Genomic DNA, 26,955 nt, shown 5'->3' on the forward strand with positions numbered 1-26,955 from the left:
TTTGCTTCTTTGGCAACCCCGGCCCAATTAGCATAGCAGAGCTCTGTGGGTAAGCTCGCTCTCAATGGGACTTGTAAGAGCCACAGTCAAGAGATCAAATAACGCCCTTGCTCTCTGCGCAACAGGCCTGGACTCCATCAGTAGGACACGCCCAGCCAGCCAAGACATAACTCCGGTGCAGACAGCAGGGCAATGAGGCAAGCAATAAAAAGGCCTAATCTCTTAAGGCAACATGAATTGTTGGCGAGAACATAAGGGGAAAGCAACATTAGCCAAGGATCATTTTCCTCTTGTTATAGATGCCTGCTGACTGCTTGGAAAAACCAAAGTGGGGAAAAAATCCTGCTAGCACCAGTGGGCGGCAAGATGCAATTTACAGAACTGGTTTGCCCGAGTTTCCAACAGCTATGTAGTTAGCCTTCTTGCAATCATTAGTGACTGCCATGGGCTGAGGGCTTCTTCCGTGACAGGCATTTTATACTTAATAGCTTGCCTAATCCCGTGATTCTAAAAAATTAGCAGTACCCATCATCCTCTGTCAGTTTGGTTCAGTGTAAGGAACTGAAGTCGTATGAGATGTTTCCAGCAAAAGGGGGTCTTTGTACCAGGAATCAAATGCTTCCAAGACTCTGGTAAGGGCTGGAGGAGCACATGCAAGGAAATGACAGCCAGCTGTCCACTGGAAGGACCCACCACCCAGCTGAGACTTCTGGAAGCTCTTAGAGCTGCCACCGTAGTCACCATCACAGCTGCCTTTCCTAGCCCGAGGCTGGTGACCTCATCCTTGTCCGCTCCTCAACTCACCAAGGCCAGGCTTGCCAGCAGCCTCAGCAAGAGGAGGAAAGCCTTCCCCAGCTCCACCTTCCAGACCTCCTATGAGCACCATCAACTAGTAGAACTCAGTTGCCATCCAGAACTCCAGGTGCAAGTGAGTCTGGGGGTTTTCCAGGCTCCCTGAAGGAGGAGTGTGGGATGAAGACCGAAAGCACCTCCCATTCCCATCACTCAGTTGCATCCGGACAGGTTAAATCACTCGTATGGGGTTACGCAGCTAGTGGGTAGTGGAACCATGACGGGAGCTCAAGTTCGCAGGACAGTGAAGTCCATTCTTACCCATAGATGTCTGAGCAACTAGGGGGAAAAGCACTCTACATATTCTAAGCATTTCTATTAATTATAATTACACTGGGAGCTAATATTAGGTCTCGGATTAGATTGCCAGGAGATTACTCTGAACTATACAAAGATAATGATACTGGCAATTGCGAGAAATGAAGCATTTCAGTTTCAGAGGATAGAGGATAAAGAAGGCGTGTGTGGAAGAAAAAGATATGGGACTAGTCGGGACTTAGCTGCAGAGTAAACCTGTTTCCCCACTAGATCCCCATTCCAAGCTATGGGTCCTTGGTCCCTGCCACGGGCAGCCTGGAAGAGCCCTGTGGCACTGTTGTTGAAGGATTAGCACAGAAAGGCAATACTCACAACTGCTTACTCACAATTAGATGCCAGGCACCAAGGATTAGCTCACTGCATCCACATGAAAACTTGTAAGGTAGGTGACTGCCTCCTTTGAATTTTCATTGGCACAGAGGCTGAGTCTCAGAGAGGTTAAATGACCCACTCAAGGTCACACAGCCAGTTTGTGACTAAATCAGAATTGGCATTCAAGTCTGCCCAAGTCCATATGTTACGTCCTTTGCCCCTGGCTGCGCATATACCCCATTGACTCTACAAGCTCTGGCAGCCCTTCACAGGACGCACAGAGCTGGATTAAGCCAAAACAACGGAACACCAGTTAGGTGAATGCTACCTGTGGCACAGTACTGGGAAACGACACCTGGTACCCCAATCTGGAGAACTCTGTGAAGACAGACCTAGGCCTGGGCACAACCTGGGGCTAGGGCAACTCTCTACACAAGGGATTCTTTCCAAGCCTATTAAGTATTATCCCCACTGCACCCCATCCTGTAGGATTGGGGGCAATTCCTAAAACCAAGTTGTTCCAAGTTGAGAAACCTTGGTGGCTTGCTGTTCCAAACCTCCCATTGTACGCACGGAGAAACAGATTGTAAAAGAGGAAGCAACTTGCCAGGGGTAATTCAGATGCTGGAATCAAGGGGAGGGTGAATCCCAGATCGCTTTGGTGTTTCCTCACCTTTGGAGCTAACACTTAAAGAAGAACGCAAGTGACATACTAGCAACTCAGTACCCTCAGAATATCCTCACTCAGCACCAAGAACTCCCCCGCCCCACCCTTACTTGTTGGCTTCTAAGACAGTGATAATGTGTTATTTCTTGATGTGGGTGATAGTCACATGACTACACCGACCTTGTGAAAGTCCATTGAGTGGTTTACTTACTGGGGTTTTTTGTTTGTTTTTCGTTTTTACTTTTCTAGATTACATCAAACTTCAATAAAAAGCTTACTTAAAAGTAATATTGGCCAATTAGATCTCCCCCAGGACCAAGAAAATACTCCACATTTTAGCTGAAAAGCAAGTTTCCTCTCATCTTAAGAGGCTGAAAAAATCATATGCAGTGTTGCTGTCAACTCAGGATTTGAATAACCTGAGAAGGTGAATGATCCAAGGAGGTTTGGGGGCTCTTTGCAAAAGCAGAGACATTCTTTTTATTTCCCTTTGGAAGGCAGAAACGGATGAGACCTGTGCCAGAGACTTGAGAGCTGTTCATGACCATTTACCTATTCCTCCTGGGCAACCCCCAGGCTACACTTCCCAGCCTCCTTTGCAAGCAGGTGCAGCATCCTGCAGGATGCTGGCCAATGAAATACCCGAAGTAGGTATAAGTGATAGATATAAATTCCAAGTCGGGTCTATAAACTTTCCTACGTGTAACCATTGACTACCTTTTCCCAGCTACTGGCTAATTAGAGAGTTCTCTGAGGCCCTAGAAGAGGGCGGAGTCATGACAAAAGGAACTTGAGTTCCTGTGACATCAGGTGGAGGAGAGCCATGTAGGAGAGTCGCCCGACCAGAAAAACCTTTGCTAGGACACAGCACAAGCAATAGATACACTCTATTGTATAGTGAAACATCCTGTTTATTTGTTTCCACAGTTAACCTACCCTGAAAAATACATGAGTCGTTTTGAAATTCAGCAAATCCAATTCTCCAAATCACCCCTACCTTCTCAACCTTGAGCCAGCTGCAGAGTATTTTTTAAAATCCGAGAGGCCAAAGTGGAGTCTTGCCTGTTACTTATGGATTCTTAGGGCAGAAACAGTTTTAACAGGTACAATTCACCAATTCCGGGTGAGTTTAGGGCAGGAGACCAGAGGAAAAGACTCGTTGTAACAAGGTGTGAGAGTTGGCAAGTCCTGTTTTTCTTCTAATTGTTCTGCCTCCTCCTTCGCTGACAGAGTTCAAAATGGCAGCATTCTCCAGCCATTCAACGCAGGGGCTAACGGCTCCATTCCACCAGGGGGCAATGCTAGAACAGCTGGTGCACACCATGATAGCTGAACCATCGTGAAAGGGAGAGTAAGAGTCAGCCTTTTTTCTTTTTAAAGATTTATTTACTTATTTGAGAGAGCTAGAGAGTGCCTGTGAGTGAAGGAGGGGGAGGGGCAGATGAGGGAGAGAATCCCAAAGCACCCCCCTGCTGACCTTGGAGCTCGTTACAGGGCTCCATCCCAGGAGCCCGAGATCATGAGTGGACCGCCCAGCCACTGAGCCACTCAGGCGTCCCCGAGTTTTGTTTTTGTTTTTGTTTTTGTTTTGAGTCAACATCTATGGAAAGGGCAGGAGGCAGACACCACAATCATGGAAAGGTCCCTGGGTGATGGAATGCAGGACAGTGAGGAAAACATCTTTGAGATACACCCCCCCGCAACTTCTATCTCCCTTGCAACTGTTCCAAGGACTAGCTCTCTGTATTTTTCCCACATGTATTAAAGTTTTCCAGACTACCAAATGATTTCACTTATATACAGAATTTAAGAAAAAAAAAACAAAGAAAAAAGAGAGAGAGAGAGAGAGAGATAATACAAGAAACAGACTTTTAATTATAGAGAACAAACAGATGGGTTCCAGAGGAGAGGTGGGTGGGTGGGTGGGGGGACAGGTGACATAGGTGATGGGGTTAAGGAGGGCACTTATGAAGAGCCCCAGGTCATGCATGGAAGTGTCAAATTAGTACATTGCACATCTGAAACTAATACAACACTGCATGTTAACTATACTGGAATTAAAATTATAAACTTAATAAAAAATAAAATTATAAGTGAATATTATGTCTGATCCTCCAACAAGATTTTTCAAAACCTTGACAATTTTCTAGGAAAATATATATTAGCAAAAAATAAAATAAAATAAAATTCTCCAGCTGAAAGATAAACTGCAGGTAGCAAGGAAAATTGTACTAAAGGTAACTTCCACCAGCACACTCAAATGTGGAAAGCAGTTAGAAAACAAAGACCCTGAATAAAAATAGAAATAAAACGAGAGGCATGTGAGGGGCAAACCCACTCTGGACTCTGCTGAGCTGGGGGCCCACCAGACTCTGTAAGGAAACACCAGTTTCTCTAGCAGGAGCCTGTGGTTTCCTATGAAAACCCAGGCTTGAGTTCTGCTTCTTGGAATGGAGAACTAGCTTTTGCCCAGACCAAGCTTCTAGCTGAAAATAACTAGAAAAAAAAAAAAGACAAAAATATATATCTTTTAAATGGTTTAATGGCAGTAAAGAGCAAAACAGGATTTCTAGAAGCGAGATCTCAGAGAGAAGGGGAGCCCAGGAATCTAAACCGGATATGTGGTGTTCTTTTTTCCTCCTGAGATATTAGCCAACTCAGGCTTTTGGGTTGAAAAGCTATCAGAAAGTGGCAGCTGAGAAGCTGAGTAGAACTTACGACAGCCTCTCATCAGTCTGCAGGAGCGAGGGCTGAAGTTGGAGACCTGCCAATCGGGAGAGCGTATGATGAGCCATCAGGTCTTCCATTGGGGTCCCAAAGATTGATACCCTAGAATAAGAGAGTCTTACTGCAGATTTCCTAGAATAGAGAGCCAGAAGCAAAAGCTTGCGTGTGGACACTTTACTAAGAAAGGCACTTGCAGGGAGGCTGGAGTGAGGGGAAAAGGGAAGTGAGGCGGAGCAGAAGGAAACACATGTGCAGGGGAGGGCACTCTGAGCCCCAAAGAACACCAGTGCTCCTCAGCACTCGCCTCAAAGTCAGGGAAAATCAGAGCCCGTAACAGACCAGAGCAGGAGGAGACAAAATGACTGAACACGAAGTGGTTCCCTGGAACAGAAAACGTATGTTAGGGGAAAACTAATGAAATCCAAATGAAGTACAGAGTTTAGGGAAGAGTCACGTACCCGGGTGGGCTCTTTGGTCGTAAATGCCCCACGGTCATGTAAACCCTTAGCAACAGGGGAAAATGGGTGCAAAGTATGTGGAACTTTCTTCACTGTCTTTGCAACTTTTCTGTCACCCTAAAACTAACACAAAATTGTATTTTAAAAAAAGAGTAAACAGTAGTTTCTTTTTTCTTTTTTTTTTTGAAACAAGTAGTTTAAACCAAATGAATTTTCACTTTGAAAACACCCATAATAATGTCTTGTGGGATTGTAAATATGTACTTAACATCGCTTGTAATTAAATCATATACACATTAAATATTAATAAACATAAACACACATAATTATATTCTATTATGTACATAATTAAAACAGACAGCAATAGCAGAAAAAGCAGGAGGAAGGAGATAAGTAAGTTAAGAAGTTCTAAAATCCTTGTATTGTCCAGGAAATTGTAAAAATATTCATTTATATTGGATTTTAATAAATAAGAAATGCATATTATAATCTCTAGGTTCATCACTAACAGAATAGCTGTTGAATATGGAACTCAAAACTAACAGAGAAAAAATAGAATAATAAAAGTATATGATACAAAAGAGAGTAAGAAAGGAAATGGTACTTAAAGAGGTGGGACAAAGAAAATAAATGATAAATTGCAATGCTTAGCCCCAAATATCAGCTGTAACATTAAGTATAAATGATGAAAATTTAGATGTCTAAGAGCATACTTAGAAACAACATTAACCAAATGCTACTTTAAATATACACTTTTACTATAAGGATACAGAATTATTAAAAATTAATGGGTTGGGGGGTCCTGCCTGGCTCTGTCGGTAGAATGTGTGACTCTTGGTCAAGCCCCATGTTGGGTGCGGATCCTACTAAAAATCAAAATAAAATAACATAAAATAAAAATCTGAAAATAAAAGTAATGGGATGGAAGAGACATTCAATTCAAACAGTAATCAAAAGGATGCTGATGGAGTTCAATGGACTTTAAAACAAAGCGTTGCTAGAGATGAAGAGGGATAGTGTATATTAAAAGGGTCAATCTGCTGGAAATATGTAACAATTCCAAATTTGTAGGCACTTCACAACAGAGGCTCAAAATATAAAAAGCAAAACTTGAAAAAACTAAAAGGGAAAGAGACAAACATACAACCATAGTGGGAGGCACTAATATACTTCTCTTGGTAACAGAACAAGCAGAATAAAATCAGTAAGGATGAAGAGAATTAAACTATACAATCAAAAATGTTGACCTAACTAACATACATAGACTACTACCTCCCAACGTGAGAGAATGAATATATGTTCTTTCCGAGGGCACATGACCATTGGCCCAAATTGAACACATGTAGAGCCATAAGGCAAATCTCAAGAAATGTCACAGAACTGAAATCCTACAGAAGATTGTCTCCAACCACAGCGGAATTAAGTTAGAAATCAGGACCAGTAAAATTACTAGAAGAACAGTTGACTGTTCAGAGAGTAAGTGATATACTTGTAAATAAGTCACGGATCAAAGAAGAAATCTCAATAGAGAGGAGAAACCTACTCAATAGCATTGAAGACACAGCCCGTTAAAACTTGTGTGCTATGGAGTGGAGGACTTGATCCTCCCCCCAAATGCCTATGTTGAAACACTAATCTCCAATGTGACAGCATTTGGAAGTGGGACCCTTCGGAGGTCATTAGGTTTAGTGGAGGTGACGCTGGTGGGATTCCCATGATGAGAATTATGTCCTTCTGAGAAGAGGAAGGGACCAGACTCCTCTCTCTCTCTCTACCATGTGAAGCTAGAGCAAGAAGATGGCTGTGCGCAGACCAGGAAACAGGTCCTTACCTAGCACCTTGATCTTGGAATTCCCGGCTTCCAGAACTATAAACAGTAAATGTTTGTTGTCTAAACCACCCACATTTATGGAATTTTCTTATAGCCCCCCGAGCTGGCTGAGACACTGTGGAATACGGTCAGTCTGGGCTTAGATGGAAATCTGTACCCTGAAATTCACGTTAAGTGATGAAAGGAAAGAGCATCTGTATGCAGGAAGTTAGAATAACAACAGCAAATTCAGCTCAAAGAGTTCCCCCTCCAGGTAAATGAGGTAGTTTGTGGCAAGGCAATGTCCCCACTGAGAAAACCTAGAAAATTCAAAGAACTTATGAAAATCATATATTCAAAAGCGTCAGAGAACTACAGAGGCAATTACAGGAAGTATGATTTCACTGAGGAGAGACCTTTCCACAAATGACTGCAGGATATACATTCCTTTCGAAAGATGTATATATGGTCAATTCATTTTCAGTAAAGATGCCAAAACAAACCAAACAAATTTTCTCATCAACCGGCAGTGGAACAACTGAAGGTCCAAATGAAGGAAAGCAAAGCTTTACTTCCCCACCTCACACTATACATAGATTTAATTTGCCATGGATAGTAGACCTAAATGTAAAAGCTAAAACCATAAAGATATTCAGGAAAATATCCTCGTACTCTGGGGCCAAAGATTTCTTAGATAAAACTGGAAAGACATACCTATAAAAGAAAACATTGATAAAATGGAATTTATTGAAAGTAAAAACATCTGTTCATCAAAAGACTATAAATAAAATAAGTGGGCAAGCCACAGACTGGAAGAAAATATTTGCAAGATATATAAGAAATAGTTAGTGTCCAGAATATATATAAACACTTACAACTTAACAGTTAAAAGAACAAACAGTCCCACAAAAACAAGCAAAAGATTTGACATACATTTCACAAAGGAAATATTTGAATGGAAAGTAGCAGGGGTGGGGAGCAATGAAAATTCTTCTGTTGCTGGTAGGCACAAAAAAGGGTACAACTGTTTTGGAAAAACTCCACCAATTTTTTTGCAGGTTAAATGTACACTTACATTTTGACCCAACAATTCCAATCCGAGGGGTTTACTCAAGAAATATAAAACATATTTGTGACCCAACTTATTAAAAAATGCTCATCCTGGGGCACCTGGGTGGCTCAGTCGTTAAGCGGTCTGCCTTCGGCTCAGGTCATGATCCTAGCGTCCTGGGATCGAGCCCCGTATCGGACTCCCTGCACAGCAGGAAGCCTGCTTCTCCCTCTCCCACTCCCCCTGCTGTGTTCCCTCTCTCACTGTGTCTCTATCAAATAAATAAATAAAAATCTTACAAAAAATGCTCATCACACCTTTACTCACAAAAAACCCCCAAACCAAACATCCATCCATAGGAGAATGAATAAACAAGTCGTGATACATTTATACAATGTATTGATTGCTATTCAACAATAAAAATTCATGAAGTAGTAGCCCACACAGTAAAATGTATTGTTCCAGGAACAAAAATAATGGAGCATGAAAGAGGTATACTGAATAATTCCTTTGTATGAAGTTCTAAAACAGCCGAAACCAATCTGAGGTGAAAAAACATCGAAATGTTAGTTGTCTCTGGGGGTAGAGATTCACTGGGAAGGGACTCTAGGGTGATAAAACTGTTGTGATTGTGATAAAGGAGATAATCAAGTGAGATATCCATTTGCCACAATGACACAGCTAAAATGTGTGTACCTCCATATACATATGTTTTACCTCCCTTAAAATAAAAGAACTATTAAAAATTATTATCCTCAGCAATTTGATGGGTCAGGCCACACCCACTGCCCATCTTTTAAAAATCGGTTTAAACTGGGCATCTACACTAACCAAAACTTGAGGTCAAGAGCTCTGAGTTCCCAGATTACATCAGATCGGAGTGGAGTATTCTACACAGCCGTTGAAATTGTACCTTCTAACTTCCTTCCTTAGAAAACAGTCAGATTCGTCTACACCAGAAAGAAGCAGCTGAGGAAAAACAACTAATTTCACCAACAGAAAACTCATTTTGCTTGTCAAAACACTTGTCTTTCTACACATCCTGATACTTACTTTTAGAGGTTTGGATTCTTCCATGTTTGATTTTGTACGAGAGATTCTGAAGTATCAGGTGGCTTTTGCCTCCTTTTCCAACCGATCTAGACAAAACAGTCATTCTGGTTTGCACGTTCCATCTTCTGAGAAGCACCGACAAGTCAAGCTGTCAGGCTCGTGCTTTCCATGATTTATGAAAGTTGTCCTTCCTGTGCATTTCCTTTAATACCGGTTTCTCTGTAGCCACACCATCTTTATTTATATCTATCTCTATCTCTATCTCTATACATCTGGCGGGGGAGGGGCAGAGGGCAAGGGACAAGCAGACTCTGTGCTGAGTGTAGAGCCCCATACGGGTTCAGTCTCACGACCCTGAGATCATGACCTGAGCTGAAATCAAGAGTCAGATGCTTAACCGACTGTGCCACCCAGGGGCCTCTCTTTTCTTATTTTTAAAGAGAAAACATTGAAGACTGTTGTGCAATATTCCTCATTAAAAAAAAAAAATCATCATCATCATCACGACCATCAAGGTGAGGTGTGGTTGGGAGAAGATGTAAGAATGGCCAAATTTGATAATTGTCCGCGGGACTTTGTTATACTCTCTTTACTTTGTAAATGTTTGAATTTTCCCATAACGGAATTTCTTGTTAATGAAGCTGCAATGAAGTTTTGAGACTTCTTTCAAGTAGAAAAAGCAGAGAAGTGCTTGCCAGCGTGAACGGCAGTCTTTTCAGGAAAAATAAAAACGACCCACGTGGTAACACAGGTAGGCAGGGGAGAATGAAGAGCATCACGAAGGGTAAAAATGTGGGTAAACGTCAATGAATAGAACCGTACAAAGAAATCCTAGAAATGTAGTGGAGTTTAAAATATATGTAGGAGATTCATGAAAATAATGGGAAGTTGAGAGCTAAAATATTTTAGGTGAAAATAGTCTAGGATCATGTTATTATTGGGAAGATAGAAAAAAACAAGTTGTTGGTAAAATGTCAAGGACACATCTTGTAATATGTGGCAATTTGTTGTAACAGTAATCTGAAACTAATATAGTATCCACTGAGGGTGTTTGCCAAAACCAATCTTTATAATCACGGTTGTGAAATGCTGATTTTCCAACTCCAACTTTCTCTCAACGTTTGCTTGTTATTTCAGTATTCTATTAAAGCAGGAGAACTTCTTCCCCTCATCTTTGTAAATATGTATTTTTAAACATATATGTTATGTGTAAGTATATATGCACAGTTATGCATATGTGTATTATGAGCTCTTTTTATTCTCAGTATGAACTCAAGAATCGCTCACATTGTCCCAGATTTGGCTCATGGGTGCTTTTCAAACTGGCTGTTTTGCTCTTGTGACTTGACCCCTTCGTGTGTGTGTGTGTTTGTGTGTGTGTGTGTGTGTGTGTGTGTGTGTATTTCTCCTACTTTCTGGCTTAATAAGACGTCTCAACCTCATCTTGTATATTTTCTGTTCCAGCCTTAGGCTCAGCCATTTCTCTAAGAAGCCCTGGCCTCTTTTAATAGGAAGTAGGGTCCTAGATGTGCTTATGGCTACAAAGGAGGTCTTTGCTTCTGGGCCCTTTCAGCAGCCAGAGCTAGGAAACATATGAATGTATGTACACATATACACACACATATATACATGTATGCACATATGCAGATACATACAAATACATGTGTGCACACACAGATACATACACATACACATTTGTGTATATTTTATTTTTTAAAAAAAGATTTTATTTATTTATTCCAGAGAGAAAGAGAGAGAGTAGGGGGAGGTGCAGAGGGAGAGAGACAAGGAGACTCTGCCCTGAGTGAGGAGCCTGAGAAGGGGTTCGATCTCAGAACCCTGAGATCATGACCCACGCTGAAACCAAGAGTCAGATGCTTAATGGACCAGGCCACCCAGGTATTTCGTATTCAGGTATTTTTAGAAGTGAGTTCACACCAATACCTCCAACCCCAATTCACTCTCACACAGCTCCATCTTGCCTTCCTCTGTTCCATATTTTCTAAAGATTCATTTCTTTATTTTAGAGAGAGGGAGACAGAGGCAGAGGGAGAGAACCCCAAGCAGACTCCCAGCTGAAGCTGGAGCTGTTGAAGCCTGGAGCCCAACACGGAGCTCCACCCCATGACTCTAAGACCATGACCCAAGCTGAAAACAGGAGTTGGTCACTCAATGTCCTGAGCCACCCAAACGTTCCTCCTCCATTCCATATATATATGTCCCTTCTTCCCTAGTGATAATCGGACTCCTAATAACAACAGATTTACCAATTTGCTAAAACCATAATAGACCCAGAGTTGTCTTAGAATTGCTTTCCCCATGACACTACGAAAAACAAAGTCAGTAAAAGTGGTTCAGGATTTGTTTGTAATTCTTCCCTGATGCCCTTTCTCATCACCGACTGAAAGTATCAAATGCTGTGTTCAAAAATAAAGCAGATTACTTCTTTCTCCTTGCCCTCAGGAGGGTTATGACATTCACTTGAGATATGCTTGGGTTCATTGGTTTTAATTTGACTTCAGTTCTAAAAATTTTCTCCCCGTCTGTTAGTACAGATGCAAGGCTAGTTTTTGAATGTGTAGAGCGCTAACCTGCTTCTGAAAACCAGAAGTATGCAAAACAATATACTCAGAGAAATAGCTCTGTGTCCCTTTCTTTCTGTCCCTCACCCTTTATAGGTAACTGTCCTCAGTGTTTTCTGGTTTACCCCACCCCCACCCACCACATTGTCCTCTGTAAAGAGAATATGTATGTGTTCTTCTTTTCCCTATATTCCTACACAAAACACAGCATCCCATATACGCTCACCCTCTGCATTTTTCACTTAATGGTATCTCCTGGAAATCACTCCATAATCAGTTCATAAAGATCTTCATCACTCATTTTTACCATGTGTAGTCCTTACTGTGTATACACATTGTATCACACATATGTGTGTATACACTTCCTATCTCCTATGCTTGGATATGTAGGCATTTGCAATATTTTTCAGTTACAAATAATGAAGCAATGAATAATCCTGTGGGTTTGTATTTTCCTGTCACTGGGGTGCATTTTCAGGGTAAAAGCTACAAGCAGTATTGCTTTGTTAGGGGTAAATTCAGAGATAGCTTTATCAAATACCGTGGAAGTCCCCTCCGTAGAGCTGTGGCATTTTGTATCCCTACCAGGATTGTATGAGAGCCTGTTACCTACACCTCTGCTAACAGAACACCGTTTCCAGCTTTTGAACTTTTGTGATATCTCGGTATAGTTTTATTAGCACTTTCCCTTCAAGTGAAGTTGAACATCTTTTCATATTGTAAGCACCATTTTTATATCTTTTTGTTAATTGTTCACAACTTCTGAGCACTTTTTCAATAGTTTTAATTTTCCCCAACAATTTTCACAAGATATATATATATATATATATATATATATATATACATACACACACACATACACATATGAGTCATATATATGATATATATGACTGCTAGGGACTGAATTATGTCCACTCACAGTTCATATCAAAGCCCTAACCCTCATTGTGACTGTATTTGGGAATAGGGTCTCTAGGAGCTAATGGAGATTAAGTGAGGTCAGAAGGATGGGGCCCTAATCCAATAGGAGACACCAGAGTGTACCCCCAACCCCCATCTGCACCCTGGCCCTGGCCCTCACCCTCACCCCCAGCACAGGCACACAGAGGAAAGGTCATATGAGGGCAAGTGACTTTGCTTTGAAAGAGAAACTAAACTGAACCAGAACCTTGCCCTTGGAATTGACAGCCTCTAGACTGCAGAGAAAATTCTATTTTTTAAGCCCCCCTCCATTCGATGGCATTTTCTTATGGCAGCCCAAGCAGATTAAGGCAGGAACAATACTTTTTGATCTGTGTTAAATTTTTCCATTATTTTCTTTCAGTGTGTCATTTGTCTTTCGACTTTCTTTACATTGGATTTCTTTTCCATGCAAAAGTTTTATTTTATTTTTTATGTAGTCAAAGAAGGAGTATTATAATATTGTGCATGTCGTTCTCTGATTCTGTACTCAAACTTCACAAGAGGTAGTTTCTTAAAGTTGCGTAGATTATTAAAACATATCAGTGAACTGTTCATACTCTGTGACATTGTGCTTTGAGCGGATTTTCTTTTCAACATACTCATGATGCTGTAGCATCATACATTAGTCATTTGGAAAATGCTAGTTCACCAAGTTGTGCTATCATATATCAGATACGTAAGACCTTTCAAAATGTGCACAGATTTTATTATACAATATCAGAAAATCATACTTGTTAATACCATCACCAATCTCATCAGAAAGTTTTTAAGTATTGGGAAGCTGTCAAATCGTGGTGGCAATTATAAAAATGTTTAAATCTGCTTCTCTCAGGAGATTTTTAAATAAGTGAAATGTGCTCACTGTGTATGTGTGTGTGTGTGTGTGTGTGTGTGTGTGTGTGTTGAAGAACCCCCATTACTGCTAGCAGTTTGGGGGCCACTGCCTGGATGCAACCGAGGCGCCAATAGTTGACCCACAAATGTTTTTTTATCATCAGTGCAAAGGTCAGCATGGTGGAAAAGGCAAGTAAGGCCTTAGCATTAATTTTTGTTTAAGATTTTATTTATTTATTTGAGAGAGAGAGAGAGAATGCGAACAGGGGGAGAGGGATAGAGAGCTAGAGGGAGAGGGAGAAGCAGACTCCCTGCTGAGAAGGGAGCCTGATATGGGGCTCAATCCCAGGATCCTGGGATCAGTACCTGAGCCAAAGGCAGAAGCTTAACCAACTGAGCCACCGAGGTGCCCCAAGGCCTTAGTGTTATTATGGAAGTAGTTGTGATGTGCAGATGCTGTTAAAATGTCTCACATACCCCTCGGGGGTCCATGGGCCACACTTGGAAGACCACCGCTCTACAGGTTGCCTAAATTCTTCACATTGCATTTTCAATTCAGCACTAACTTCAAGGAAACTATATTAAATCTAGAGATGCCCAGAAAGAGGGAATATAGGCCTTCTTTCTTCTGATGTACACCTTAGAATGGTTTTCCTCAGCCCCTTTGCGATAACGTCACTGAGGGTAAACGTTCACCTGTACTCCTCTTGGAGAAGGGCATTATGCTTAACAAAGATGAGATGGGGTGTGGGTTGCTGCAAACAAGGGAAAGTGTCAGATGTTGCCGCCAACCCCAGATCAAAGAGAGAACTTATCTCGGAAGTAATTGAGCAAGGAAGAAAGGCTCTAGCCAGCAGAGATGACAAATACACCTGTTCGATGGAAAAGAGCCCATCTGTCCGTTTGCGGGGGCAGGCGATGGTGGGGGAGGGGTTTACCAGAGGTTTTCTTTCCTGGGATGCCGCCCTACCCAACTCCCTCGAGTGCACACACACACTGTTCTTAGTGTGATATGTGTTGAACAAAACCTTAGGAATGAACTGGAGACTCCCTGGCTGGCCTTCCACAAACAAGATCAAGGGAAACCAAGGGAAAGAGTAACCCCCACTGTTTGACCCTCAGATCATCAGAGGTCTTGGAGAACATTCAGGGTGGGGCAAAGAGGCGCTGGGCAATGTAAGAATATTCAGGCCTGCGCACTAGGACATCCTGTCCCACCTTCCCCGGAGGGCCACTCGGCTACCCATGTTAAAGCTCCAAGCTATGAACCAAGATGCCCTTCAACGGATGAATGGATAAGGAAGATGTGGTCCATATACACTATGGAGTATTATGCCTCCATCAGAAAGGACGAATACCCAACTTTTGTAGCAACATGGACAGGACTGGAAGAGATTATGCTGAGTGAAATAAGTCAAACAGAGAAAGTCAAGTATCATATGGTTTCACTTATTGGTGGAGCATAACAAATAATATAGAGGACAAGGGTAGATGGAGAGGAGAAGGGAGTTGAGGGAAATTGGAAGGGGAGGTGAACCATGAGAGACTATGGACTCTGAAAAACAACCTGAGGGTTTTGAAGGGGCGGGGTGGGAGGGTGGGGGAACCAGGTGGTGGGTATTAGGGAGGGCACAGATTGCATGGAGCACTGGGTGTGGTGAAAAAACAATGAATACTGTTACGCTGAAAATAAATAAAAAATTTAATTAAAAAACAAACAAACAAACAAACAAAAAAACTCCAAGCTATGGTTTCCTTGATCCAGCAGTCGGCTTGTGAGAACTTATCCTCAGCCGTCAGATGTGCACAGCAGGTGTATCTCTAAGGGGATTCATTGTGTCTTTGTAATAGAGTTAGAAACACCCTGGGGCAGGGGGAGAACAATACGGAAAGGGGTTAAACGGTTGATGGAACAGCCCCAGCATGTTTGGAACAGTGGTTCAGAAAATGGGGTCCGCAGGGCCCCAAAGGTCACTGACACCCTTCCCAGGGGGTCCACAAGGTCAAAGTTTCTCATGATAATACTAAGACATTATTTAGACATTTCACAGTCTTGATCTTTGCACCAATGATGCAAACACGATGGGGGGGGGTAGAACTGTTGGTGACTTAGTAGAGATCAGCAAGGGCGCCGAACTGCACTGATAATCGTTTCGTTCTTTATTGCCAAGCACTTGAAGGAAAAGAAAAAAAAAGTTTCACTTAAGAACATCCTTGATGAGGCAATAAAAAGTATTAGTTGAATCTTGATCCTTTAGAACACATTTCTAAACATTCTATGTGACCAAATGAGAAGCGTGAATAAAACACTTCTACCATATTACAAACTAAGACAGTTGCCTTGAGAAAGAGCCTTTGTGTGGTAGAGTTGTGAGCTAACCTAGCTGTTTTTAACATGAAACATTTTTTTAAAAGATTTTATTTATTTATTTGACAGAGAGAGTGAGAGAGGGACACAAGCAGGGGAAGTGGGAGAGGGAGAAGCAGGCTTCCCGCTGAGCAGGGAGCCCAGTGCGGGGCTCGATCTCGAGATCCTGGGATTATGATCTGAGCCAAAGGCAGACGCTTAACGACTGAGCCACCCAAGCGCCCCACCAAACATCATTTGTACTTGAAACAATGACTGACCAACCACAGGGTTCTGTTTATACTTTCATGGGCCTGGAACACTTTTGCCTTTGTGAATCCTTTCCTCTGTATAGAAGATATAAAAATTACATTTTATGACCACACTGCTATAAAGATAGAAAAATTAATATTATTAATCAAAATATTTTTTCTTCTATGTAAAAGAATTAACTTGCGTTTTCTTTTTTCTGATTTTAAAAGAAAATTTTTCTGTGGACCCATAACGTCCTGTGAGCCTTAGCAATGTTCCTGTTGGAGAAGTCGGGCCTGACTGGCAAACTATGGTTGTTCAGACCTGGTTATGTGCAGGGCCTAATTCTCCATAAGGCACAGTTTAAATATCTAGCGTTAATATATTTGTCTTTATATCAATGGAGGTTTTTTGTGGTTTTTTTTTTTTTTGGTTTATGTTTTGTTTTAACAGAGGAAGGGCCCAATGAATGCAAAATGCCTAACACCCACAGAGATCATAATACAGTCGTGCGTATATGGTAGGCATTTTCTTGAAAATGCATGAAATGAACCTGTCACTTCAAGGAAAGTAACTAACATTATGTTGCCTATGATAAATTTGAACTTTCAAGCAAAAATTACAGTTTGGGGATACTTGTACTTTGCTGCTATAAGCTTTACAACTTAACAATACTTTAGAGTCTTTTGATGGTATCAGAAAACTGTTGCTATTAAGGAATGTAATTTTCTGGGGTGCCTGGGCTGCTCAGTGTGTTAAGCCTCTGCCTTCGGCTCAGGTCATGATCTCAGGGTCCTGGGATCGAGCCCCACATCCGGCTCTCTGCTCAGCGGGGAGCCTGCTTCCCCCTCTTTCTCTGCCAGCATCTGATCTCTCTCTCTGTCAAATAAATAAATAAAATCTTTTTTTAAAAAAGGAATGTGATTTTCTGATATTGTACAATGAAAGGTGCTCATATTTGGAAGATAAGAAGAGCTATATAACCCCGTTTAAACAACTATTTCCTAAATGACCAAGGTATGACATTACTAAATCATGCATGGCTAAAACATCCATCCAAGGTATAAGACAGATTAATGGACTTTTATGTTACCGAGTTTATTGTTCAGTTTTAGATTCCGCATTGCAATTAACCTTTAAGAAACTACTACTTCTTGAATTTTGGTGTAATATCAAAGAAGAACATGCAAAAGAATCTTAGGAGGCTATTAAAATCCTCTGCTTTTCTTTTCTTTCTTTTTTTTTTTTTTAAGATTTATTTATTTATTTATTTATTTGACAGACAGAGATCACAAGTAGGCAGAGAGGCAGGCAGAGAGAGAAAGGGAAGCAGGCTCCCTGCTGAGAAGAGAGCCCGATGCAGGGCTTGATCCCAAGACCCTGGGATCATGACCTGAGCTGAAGGCAGACGCCTAACGACTGAGCCACCCAGGTGCCCCTAAAATCTTCTGGTTTTCCCCCCAAATACGTATCTGTCTATGGCTGGATTTTTTTTCTTTCTTTAGAATACTTCAATACATGTAGTAGCTGATTAAATACAGGGACTATCAGAATCTAGCTATTCTCTATTAAATCAGACAGTAAAGAAATGTGCAAAATTGCAAAACAATGCTACTCTTATTCCTTTTTTTGTTTAGAGCATATAATAGTTTTTCATACAAATATATCATATATTTTTATATATTTAAAAATAAATAAATTAATAAATATTTAAAATTTTCCTGTTTTAATTTCTAATACAGCAAATTTTGATAGATACAACCTACATAAACAAAAGCTCTTTAAAGTCCTCACTAAGTTTTAAGAGGATAAAAGGGTTTTAAATCCACATAGTTTGAGAGCTGCTATTGTAGAATAACTACCTGGTAAAATGTTCAGAAAAGACCATTAAGCTTGAAAAGCCGGTGACAAGGAGTAAATGCAGTGGAAATCCAAATATATTTACTATCAAGTGGATACAGATCCAAGAGCTGGAAGAAGAGTGGTGGTTCTCTCCCAGTGGGATACTAAGGAGATTTTCATATTTTGCGCATTCTGATTTTCCAAGTTCCACATCGCAGACATGCATTTCTTTTGCAATTGGAGGGGAAAAGGCTGGTGAAACCCCCGAGCCAGATTAGGTGAGGGGACAGGTCACCAAGGAGGTGAAAGAATAAGGCATACGAAATAAGGAGGAGAGAAGAGAAAGAGAGAGAAGGTGGAGCCTTCTGGAGAGAGGAAGAGAGAGGGCCTCTGCCTGAACAGCTGTGGGGAACAATATTGCTGGTGAGTTCTATGAGAACAGTGCACTGTAGAGAAGTATTGGGGATGAGATGGCTGAGATCATCTCTTGGGGGTGGGGTATAGACTCTAACTCATGGATGGGGGTGTGGGACTGAGTGGGGACAAAAAGATCCACTCTGCACTGGGGGGGGGGCGTGGAAGCCTGGATGAGCACCGAGAGGAAACCAACCCCCAAGAAGTATGCTTCAGGTGCAAGTTACAAAAACTCAGGTCCTGGATGAACCTGGATTTGAACCTCACTGCCTGTCCTCTCTGTGATCTCAGGCAGATTTCTTGCTCCCCGCCCCCAAATGTATAGTGTCCTTATCTGTAAAATGGGAACAGAAATGTATGAGAAAGAGCCTGCCTATGGTGAGGGTCAAATTATGGGATATACATGCTCTTCACTAAGACAGAACCGATGCTGGGGTGGACAGTTCTTGGCCACCTAGGGTTGCAGAATTACTTCTGAATTACTTCTTGGCCTCCTAGGGTTGCAGACTGGCATCTGTTAGACAGATGGGAAGAAAAAACCCCAGGTCTGTCTGCTGCCAGGACACCAGCAGGCTATAGGAGCCTCCCCCTCTCCACACAGGCCTGGCCTCCCCTTCAGCTGCAGTGTTGTCTCTTGTTAAGGTTTCCAGGAGTACCTCCTACATTTTGGACCAGGGTCTGGATAGCGTGGCAACACACCTGCATGGGCCTGGCACAAAGTAGTTGCTCAGCAAGTGTTTGTTGATTGAATAAACAAAGTCTGGCATCCTTCTGACTTGTTGCGGCCCACAGAAACCTGTGCCTGACCCCTGCAAAACCGCGGGGCCTGCCCAAGGACCCAGGGGAAGGACAAAAAAACAAGGGAGGCAGTCTCTGCACCTTCCCTGACACCCATCTGTAGCTTCCCCGAGGGAGTCTCACACATCCTTAATGCTTTTATGGGGAACCCAAAGAATCATCATTTCTCCAGTTTCATCTGTTGTTACTCTCCCCTTGACTCATTTCACTCCAACTCCACACTCATTATTCCTTTTTTTAAAAAAAATTGAGATATGGGGCACCTAGGTGTCTCAGTCGATTGTCTGACTCTTGATTTCAGCTCAGGTCATGATTTCAGGGTTGAAAAATAAAAAAAAGGAAAAAAATTTGCAAAGCAATGTTTACTACAAGCCATTTATGTATTCAGTAATCCTATTAAGTACTGAGGCCATACTTTGTGCCACACACCAATGTGGATGATGAAGATTAAGCAGTGAACAAAATAGGCAAAAATCCTTGACCTCTGGGAGTTTGAAATCCAGTAGGGAAATAAAGACAAGAGGCTAAAGAGTTGACCTGTCAGATAGTGTAACTGCTGTGAAGAAAAATAAGGCAGGGAAGGGGGAGAGTGTAAGATGGGGTGGCGTTTCAAATTTTAGAGAAGTCCTCCCTGAGAAGGTGACATTTAAGCAAAGACCTGAGGGAGTAAGCCATGCGGGTGGGGGGAGGAGGAAGTGTTCCAAGATGAAGAAGAGGAAGTGCAAAGGCCCTGAGGCAGAAGTGTCTGTGAGGTGGTCAAGGACTAGTGTGTTCTGACTACAGAAAGAAGTAATTATGTGATGTAATAGAAGTGGTAATCATATTGCAACATATAAATGTATCTAGTCAACCCATTCCTTAAATTTACACATTGTTATATGTCAGTTTATATCTCAATTTTTATTTATTTATTTTTTTAGGAGAGCGCGAGCGAATTCCGGGGTGGGGAACAGACGTAGAGGGAAAGACTCTTAAGCAGGCTCCACACCTAATCCAGACCCCACAAGGCGGGGCTGCGTCTCAGGACCCTGACATCATGACTTGAGCCCAAATCAAGAGTTGAAGGTTTAACCTACTGAGCCACCCAGGAGCCCCCGCTTTGCAAATTTTTAAGGTGTGATGTGAAAGCAGCACATCGAGGGGAGGAGGTTACCACTGCTGCTACCGCGACAGCCTGAAATCCGGGAGTGGTTTTGAATTAATTCTCTAATCTCTTCCCATCACCTTCGGCAAGGTACACTAAACTTCACATTCTTCCTGGCGGGTGTGTATTATTATTTAAATTTGGTCCACAGCTGGGTGCCGAGGTGGCTTCCACCATCGCAATTTGGCCAAGAAAGGGAAGGAAGTAGAGAGAAGGCCCTATTTAGGTACCCTGGATGGGGCACTAACGCCTTCGGGCAAGAAACCAATTTAGGACTATATAGATGGGCTTTGTAGTGGTTCCTTCTCTTTCTGCTTGTCTGCGGTTTAAAAAAAAAAAATGTGTGTGTGTGATAATCACTTTTGACGGCAGTAGATCCCAACTTGGGTCCAATAGTGAAGGTTGGATGAATCAAAGTAGTTAACGGCTTCCATGGACGAAGCAGGTCCAGACTTCCGGGGTCACTGTAAAGAAGCCCAAGGGAGCCAAAGAGGGCTCGGCGGGGACTTGCACCGAAACACAGCGGCAAGTTCTGAGCTGTGCGGGCGGTGTGCACTGCTGGCTGGTAACGGCAGTTATGCCTCCCCTTCCCCGGGCTAACGGGAAAGCTTCTAGGGTTGACTCTGCTACAGTGCCGTGCTCTGGCACACAGTAGGTGCTCAGTAAGTGTCGCTGGAGACACGGAGGCTGGGAGGTGCGCGGGAGAATCTTCTCTGCGGGGGACAAGAGCCTTTCCCAGCACAGGGCTCAGGGCGCGCTCGGGGCTCGGCCCTGCGTCCGGCGTCCAGCCTCCAGCCGGCGTGTCGGCGGGGCCTCCGGGCGGCCGGCGGATAGACCCGCGGACCTGCCCGCGACAGAGCGCGGAGGCCGCGGCGCGCGCAGCCGCGGGACCGGGGTCAAGGCCGGGGCGCCCGAGTGGCGCGGGAGGGGTGGCCGGACGCGCGGGGCGGCATGGGATGTGACGAGCGGCGCGCTGTGCATTGTGGGAATCCCGGGGCCGCGGCGACTGGTTCCAGTTCACTCGGCAGCGGAGCCGGGCGGAGGGGGCGAGCGCGCGGCGCGCGGGCGGGAAGCGAGGAGGCGGGCGGGCGGGCGGGCCAGCGAGGAGCGCGGAGAGAAAAGGCGCGAGCGGCCGAGAGGGCACGGGCCGGACATCTAGCTGCTGCCGCTGCCGCCGCCGCCGCTGAGCCGCCCCGTAAGTGCCGCGCGGGCCCCCTCGCCGCGCGCCCGGTCCCCCGCCGCCCGGTCCGGTCGCCGCTCTTCCGGCCGCGGGGACCCGGGAGCGGCCGGGCCTGGCGCGCACGGGCGGCGCTCGGCCGGGCTCGGGTCGCCGCGCTCCGCGTGGCCCACGCGGGGCCTCGCGCGCGCACGGCGCCCTCCCAGGCCCTGCCGGGCCGCGCGGGATTCTCTCTGGTTTTGTTCAAACAGCGAACCCGGAAGCCAACTTCTCTCCAAACCGCGTCCTCCTGCCCGCGCCTGGGCGCTTTTGTGGGAAGGCGACAGTGCTGGTCCATCTCCCGGCGACCCTTGCCGGGGCGCGCGAGCGGGCTGAGCCCGAGGCCCGGGGAGGCCCCGCGGCGCTGGCCGGCCAGCCTGGGCCTGGGCGGCCGGGAGCTGCGGTGCGCGGAGTTGTACTTGGTGAGGCCCCCGCCGGCCCGCGAGTTGCCGGCCCCCCGCACAATAAATCGGGCCCGAGAGCCAGGTGGCGGCGGTGTAGGCGTCTGGCTCGGTCTCTGCGCAGAGGGGAGGGTTGGCGGCTGGGGGATACACTCGTGGGATCGGAGCCAGGCGGGGCCCGGGAGGGGGTTGTCCAGGGAGTGGCTGGAGAGGGAACGCGGGAACATTCCCCCCCTCCCCCCCACGCCGTTGCCCTCGTTCATCTTCTGATCGGCCTTTTGTTTGCTTTGTGGCTGGGAGTTTTTTTAAAAGGTAACTCCGGAAGGCTGTAGGCTCCCAGGGTGGAGAAGGCCAGGAGGGAAGGGACTCGCTGGGGGTGGAGAGGGGTGGGGAGTTGAGAGCGCTGGATGCTGCGGGGCGGTGTCACCTGACAACAGGTGTGCGGGGTGCCGCGCCCCGCCTCCACTCCAGGGACCACGGATCGCTCAGGGATCTGGTCAGTAGATTGGAAGATGTTAGGGAAAATACTGCACAGTTTGAAAGCGAGAAACGTCTGTACAAACAGCTAAGGCAAACTTTGAATTCAGCAATTACAGTTACCATGAAATCCTTGTAAGATTTTAATGATCCAATAAACAGCATATAAAAATAGACAATTAGAGGGGCCTTCCTGCTGGCTTCTCTTTTTCTTCCACCTTTGTGGTTTGAGGTTTTACCGTTAAAAAGGGGGCAAAGTACTTTGTCCCAGGCTTCCTGCTCAGCGGACTAGGGGAATTTCAAAGAGCTTTAAGTTTGAATGGGAGACTCTAGGTGTAAGTTAGGTGGAATCCACCTGCTGCAGGTGCCCTCAGAGCACTTATTGATTCTGAAAGGCCCACCTTATGGAAATTATACCCCTTGTACACAACGGACTAAAGTTGGACAGTGTCATCCCAGTCTTGCACAAAAGCCTATCCAGTGGGGATAGATTTGCTTTAAAACTTAAAATTCTTTTCTTAAAAAAAAAAAAACACGAAAAACCAACCCAAACCAGAAGACCCTTGAGTCTTTAAATTCTTCCCCTCTCTAGTTTTAGGAGGAGAGCAGGAAATATCTTTATTCTGTTACTTTGTTTTAGCCTACCAATGCTGATAGCTAGATGAAGGCATTAAGAAGGAGGGAAGAGTTTAAGCGAAGATTACTTGAGGTAGGGCCTTTAGAATGAGGAGTGGTTTGGACTACCACTTGTGACACTCTTAACACACAGCTCCAAGTCACTGGCATGGTCTGTACCCAAGGGACCAGGGCAGGGAGTGGGACATCTCTGTCTGCCATTTCTTCTGGTCCTGGTGACAGTAGAACTCCGAGACCCCTTATCCTTTTCCCATAGAGAGGCTTGGAGTACATGTATTCTGGGACCTGCCTCTAATACGTTCAGAGCTAATGCTGTCCCTGGTCATTTCAAGGTGATTTATTAAAATAAACCAAAGTGCAAACCCCAAGCTGTCAAAACACAGTAAGAACCTATATATGCTGTTGATCAGAATTACAGCAGCTTCTACTTTTTGTTGGATTGTGTCTTTGGGTTTATGTTAGATTTTTCAAAACTCTGTTGTTGGCACATATGCTGGGAAGGAGCAGGAGTTGGGAGGCCCATGCCAATCCTGTGGGTCTTCCCCCACATTCTGTAGTTCTAGAAGCACATTGGAGGCCATCCCAGCTCTTAGAAGTGAGCCTAAGTGGGTTCTGAAGAGTTTTATAGCTTGTTTGCTTGGATCAAGCCTGCTATATTCATATCTTACTGTCTTTCAATAAATAATTCCTGAGAATCACCTCTGAGTCAGGCGCTGGGGTCAGGAGCATGATCAAGAGATGCCCAGTCCTCATCCTTGGGAAGGTGATGCAAAGAGAAGACAGGCAAGTGGCTGTTGTAAGGTTGGTGCAGAAGGCCACAGTAACTCTCATGGTAGTCCCCAGAACAGTGACATAAACAGGAGCAAGCCCTTCATGGGTATAGAAAAGCCAAGTAGGAATTGGCTGGGCAGAGGAGGGCAGATGTGGATAAGTGTTTGAGGCCTGGGGAGCCCCATGTGTTGAGTCTTAGAACAGTGAGAATAGAGGTCATATGGGGGAACTGCCAGGGGCTCAGAATGGCTGAATCCTAGAGGGAGTCAGGTGAAGCTAGAAGAAACCATCGAAGTCTCTGAGCAGGAGAGAGAAGTGGCTAGATGTTCTTTATTCTTACTGGGAATACTTCAACCACTCAGCAAATACTGAATGGCTTCTAGATGCCAACCCCATCCAACCAGGGTCCTCCTCTATTGAAGCTCACATTAAACTTTTCCTTTGATAGCCTTCCATTGAAATGGCTATCTTAAAGTATGGCACAACCTTTAAAAGAGAGAGGAGGTGGGAAGGAAAGTTTCCTCTTGAAGCAGGAAGACAGTGCCTTGCTATTGAAAGGTAGTGCCAATTCCTTTAGCGCAGATCACGAGCTTGGGGGTTTATAGAGGTGAAATTTTAATTCCAGACTAGCCTTCTGGAAACTCTTTCCTAAATAATGCTTGTGTTTGGCTTCTGTTTTTAACCCCACCACAAAAACCTGACACACAAGGAAGATACATGTGCTGGAACAAAATTTGCAGTTTAGGATTTGTTTATTATCCCAATTTGTCCTTCTCTCCTTGTTTGTAATCCCTTGGCTCACTGAGGGTGGACCATAAGTCCTTTAATCATCCAGCTCACTTGATGATGTAGTGTTTTATGAATGGAGAGAGATGTTTCTTCTGATTGGCTAGCGTACCAGAGCAAGTCTCTCTTCTCTGCAAATCAGAGGGCTGTTTCTGAAGCCCGGCTCTGTGAGTGATAGTTGTGGAGTAGATCCTTGTGCCTCTGGGGACATGACAGCAGCGACACTGTTAATCATCTGGTATGATGGGAGTAAAAGGAAGAGAATGCCGTCAACAGGATTAGTGTCCCACGCTTCACAATTAAGGGCCTCAGGTTGGCTGTCATGATGGAGTTGATGGGAAGTGACAAATGCATGTGGACACGTGGGCATTTATCCAGCTGCGGGAAGTGGATGGTGCGGTCCTCCCTCGGCAGCAGTGACTTGAAACACTGATTGCTCAGATACCCCCATCCTCGGGTGCTGGGAATAGGGCCGTTTGACTAGCAGCTCCCCAGCAGTTCTGGTCAATATTTCATTTGGGATCGATATGCACGATATGCATTCATTGCTTGTATAATAAAAGACTTCACAACCGCTGGTTACAGTGGTTTTGTAAGTGCCCTGATAAAGAGTTGTCTATGCTGTAGCCTTAGCGGAGGTCAGTCATTTACAGATGTGAGGAAGCTAAGTGTTTCCCTCTGGTGTCTTTCATCTTTTACCAAGCTAGTCTCATGGCAAAAGAGAGGCGGCAGGAGCCATAGAATTATCAGGGAGTGGGAAGGCCCCTTCGTGGCTCCCGCTTTAGCTGTCGGTGCAGTCGTGGTATTCCCTTCCTGGGAATCACTAAGGTGACTCCACGAGCTCCCTGAATTTTGAGGATATGAGTTCCCACAGGGATTGGCCAGGTATGTGTCCATGAATGGTCTAGCTGAAGGTGCCTGACTGGTGTCCCGCTTGCCACACCTCTGAGTCCTGTGGCCTATGGCCTTTGGAAATGCTGCCCTCATCTTTGTCAAGAGAGCCCCATCTACTGTAAATGCCAACTGATCAGTCACCATCCAGCCAGCATTTTAGAGCCTACCAGATCACAGGTTGGTGGGGCCCTGGTAAGCAGAGCCCACTGGTGCATCCCTTCATGACAGACAAGGGAATTGGCGGTGATGATACAGTGTAGCAACTGCTAAGGTTGAGGAGGTTGGTTTCACAGCTAGCCTTCTTCCTAGTCCTGTGCCATGAGGACAGATCACATGCCCTGTCCCATCTCGGTTTGTGGGAGGCCTGTGGTCAGAGACTTGCCTCTCACTCAAGGCTGGCTAACTTCTCCATACAGCCCTTCTCTACCAGTGTGCGACTCTGGGTAAGCTTTGGGCTTCTGCAAGCAAGATTTGTGTCTATGTGATTGATGTGTAGTCAGAGGGGTTGCAGAGGTAAAGACCACAGAGATCCTTCAGGATCAACCACAGAACCTTCATTTCCAGTCAAAAAAGACCCAGCTAAGATAATGTGCCATGATGAATGAATGCCAAGGTTGCCTGAAGCCATGTCACCATCGTCAAAGCACGTGGGGGCCCTCTCTAGGGGTGAGGACTTACAGTTTCTTGAATGGGGTGCCCTCCTGGATGATTAGTCCAGGAAGGAAGCACACAGTTTTGTCGGTTTGACAAGATAGTAGAGCTGTTTCTCTTCTGAGCAACATCAGTGCCTTGAAGAGAAGCCAAGTATGTTAGAAGCCACTTTTTCTGTGATGGGTGACCATCCAACTCTCAAAAGAGGCTGAATGCAGGACATGGGTCACATAGGGCCCAACGGGCTTTGGCTGGCTGCTCGCACCCTGTTTTCGTGGTCAGTTTTTACCTTGGTTTGTTGTGTGATGGAGCTGGCTGTTTTCTCTGCTGACTGGATAGCTAAAGGACATTTCTCAGCCACTCTTGCAGTTAGGTGAGACCATATGACCAAGTTCCAGTCAGTGAATCATGGTTAGTAGTGCTATGCCCCCTTTCCCCCTCAGGCCTGGCCCTTGAAGGCCTCCATGTGTTATCCTCCATGGCCTTTTCCCTTCTGTGGTAACCCTGGGAATTGCGCAGTGAGGGATGGGAGGGGTCTGGGCCCATGAGTCATGTGCAGTAGCACCAGCCAATCATGGAAACCCACTTTGGACTTTCATGAGGGAGAAACAAGCTGTAGGGGCTTGTTTGTTAGAGCAGCTGGTGCCATCCTTGCCAGTATGAATAACCCGGATCAGCTTTCCAGGAGGCGACCTCTTT

General features: G+C 44.6%; 1 protein-coding gene across 5 annotated transcripts in view; it reads left to right on the forward strand.

The window, feature by feature from the left end:
* Positions 1-21,438: 21,438 nt before the first annotated feature.
* The window catches only part of MACROH2A1 (macroH2A.1 histone), a 73,171-nt gene continuing 67,654 nt past the window's right edge, over positions 21,439-26,955 (forward strand). For 2 of the 5 annotated variants that reach the window (XM_080804751.1, XM_080804753.1), the window contains exon 1: positions 21,439-21,619. The gene's annotated coding sequence lies outside the window, so the exon portion shown is untranslated. Of the gene's footprint in view, positions 21,620-21,927; positions 22,063-26,955 lie in introns of those variants that run through there. The other 3 variants (XM_080804752.1, XM_080804749.1, XM_080804750.1) reach the window with 3 other exon arrangements.

The sequence above is a fragment of the Martes martes genome (genome assembly GCF_963455335.1).
Source record: "Martes martes genome assembly, chromosome: 5".
NCBI classification, from domain to species: Eukaryota; Metazoa; Chordata; class Mammalia; order Carnivora; family Mustelidae; genus Martes; species Martes martes.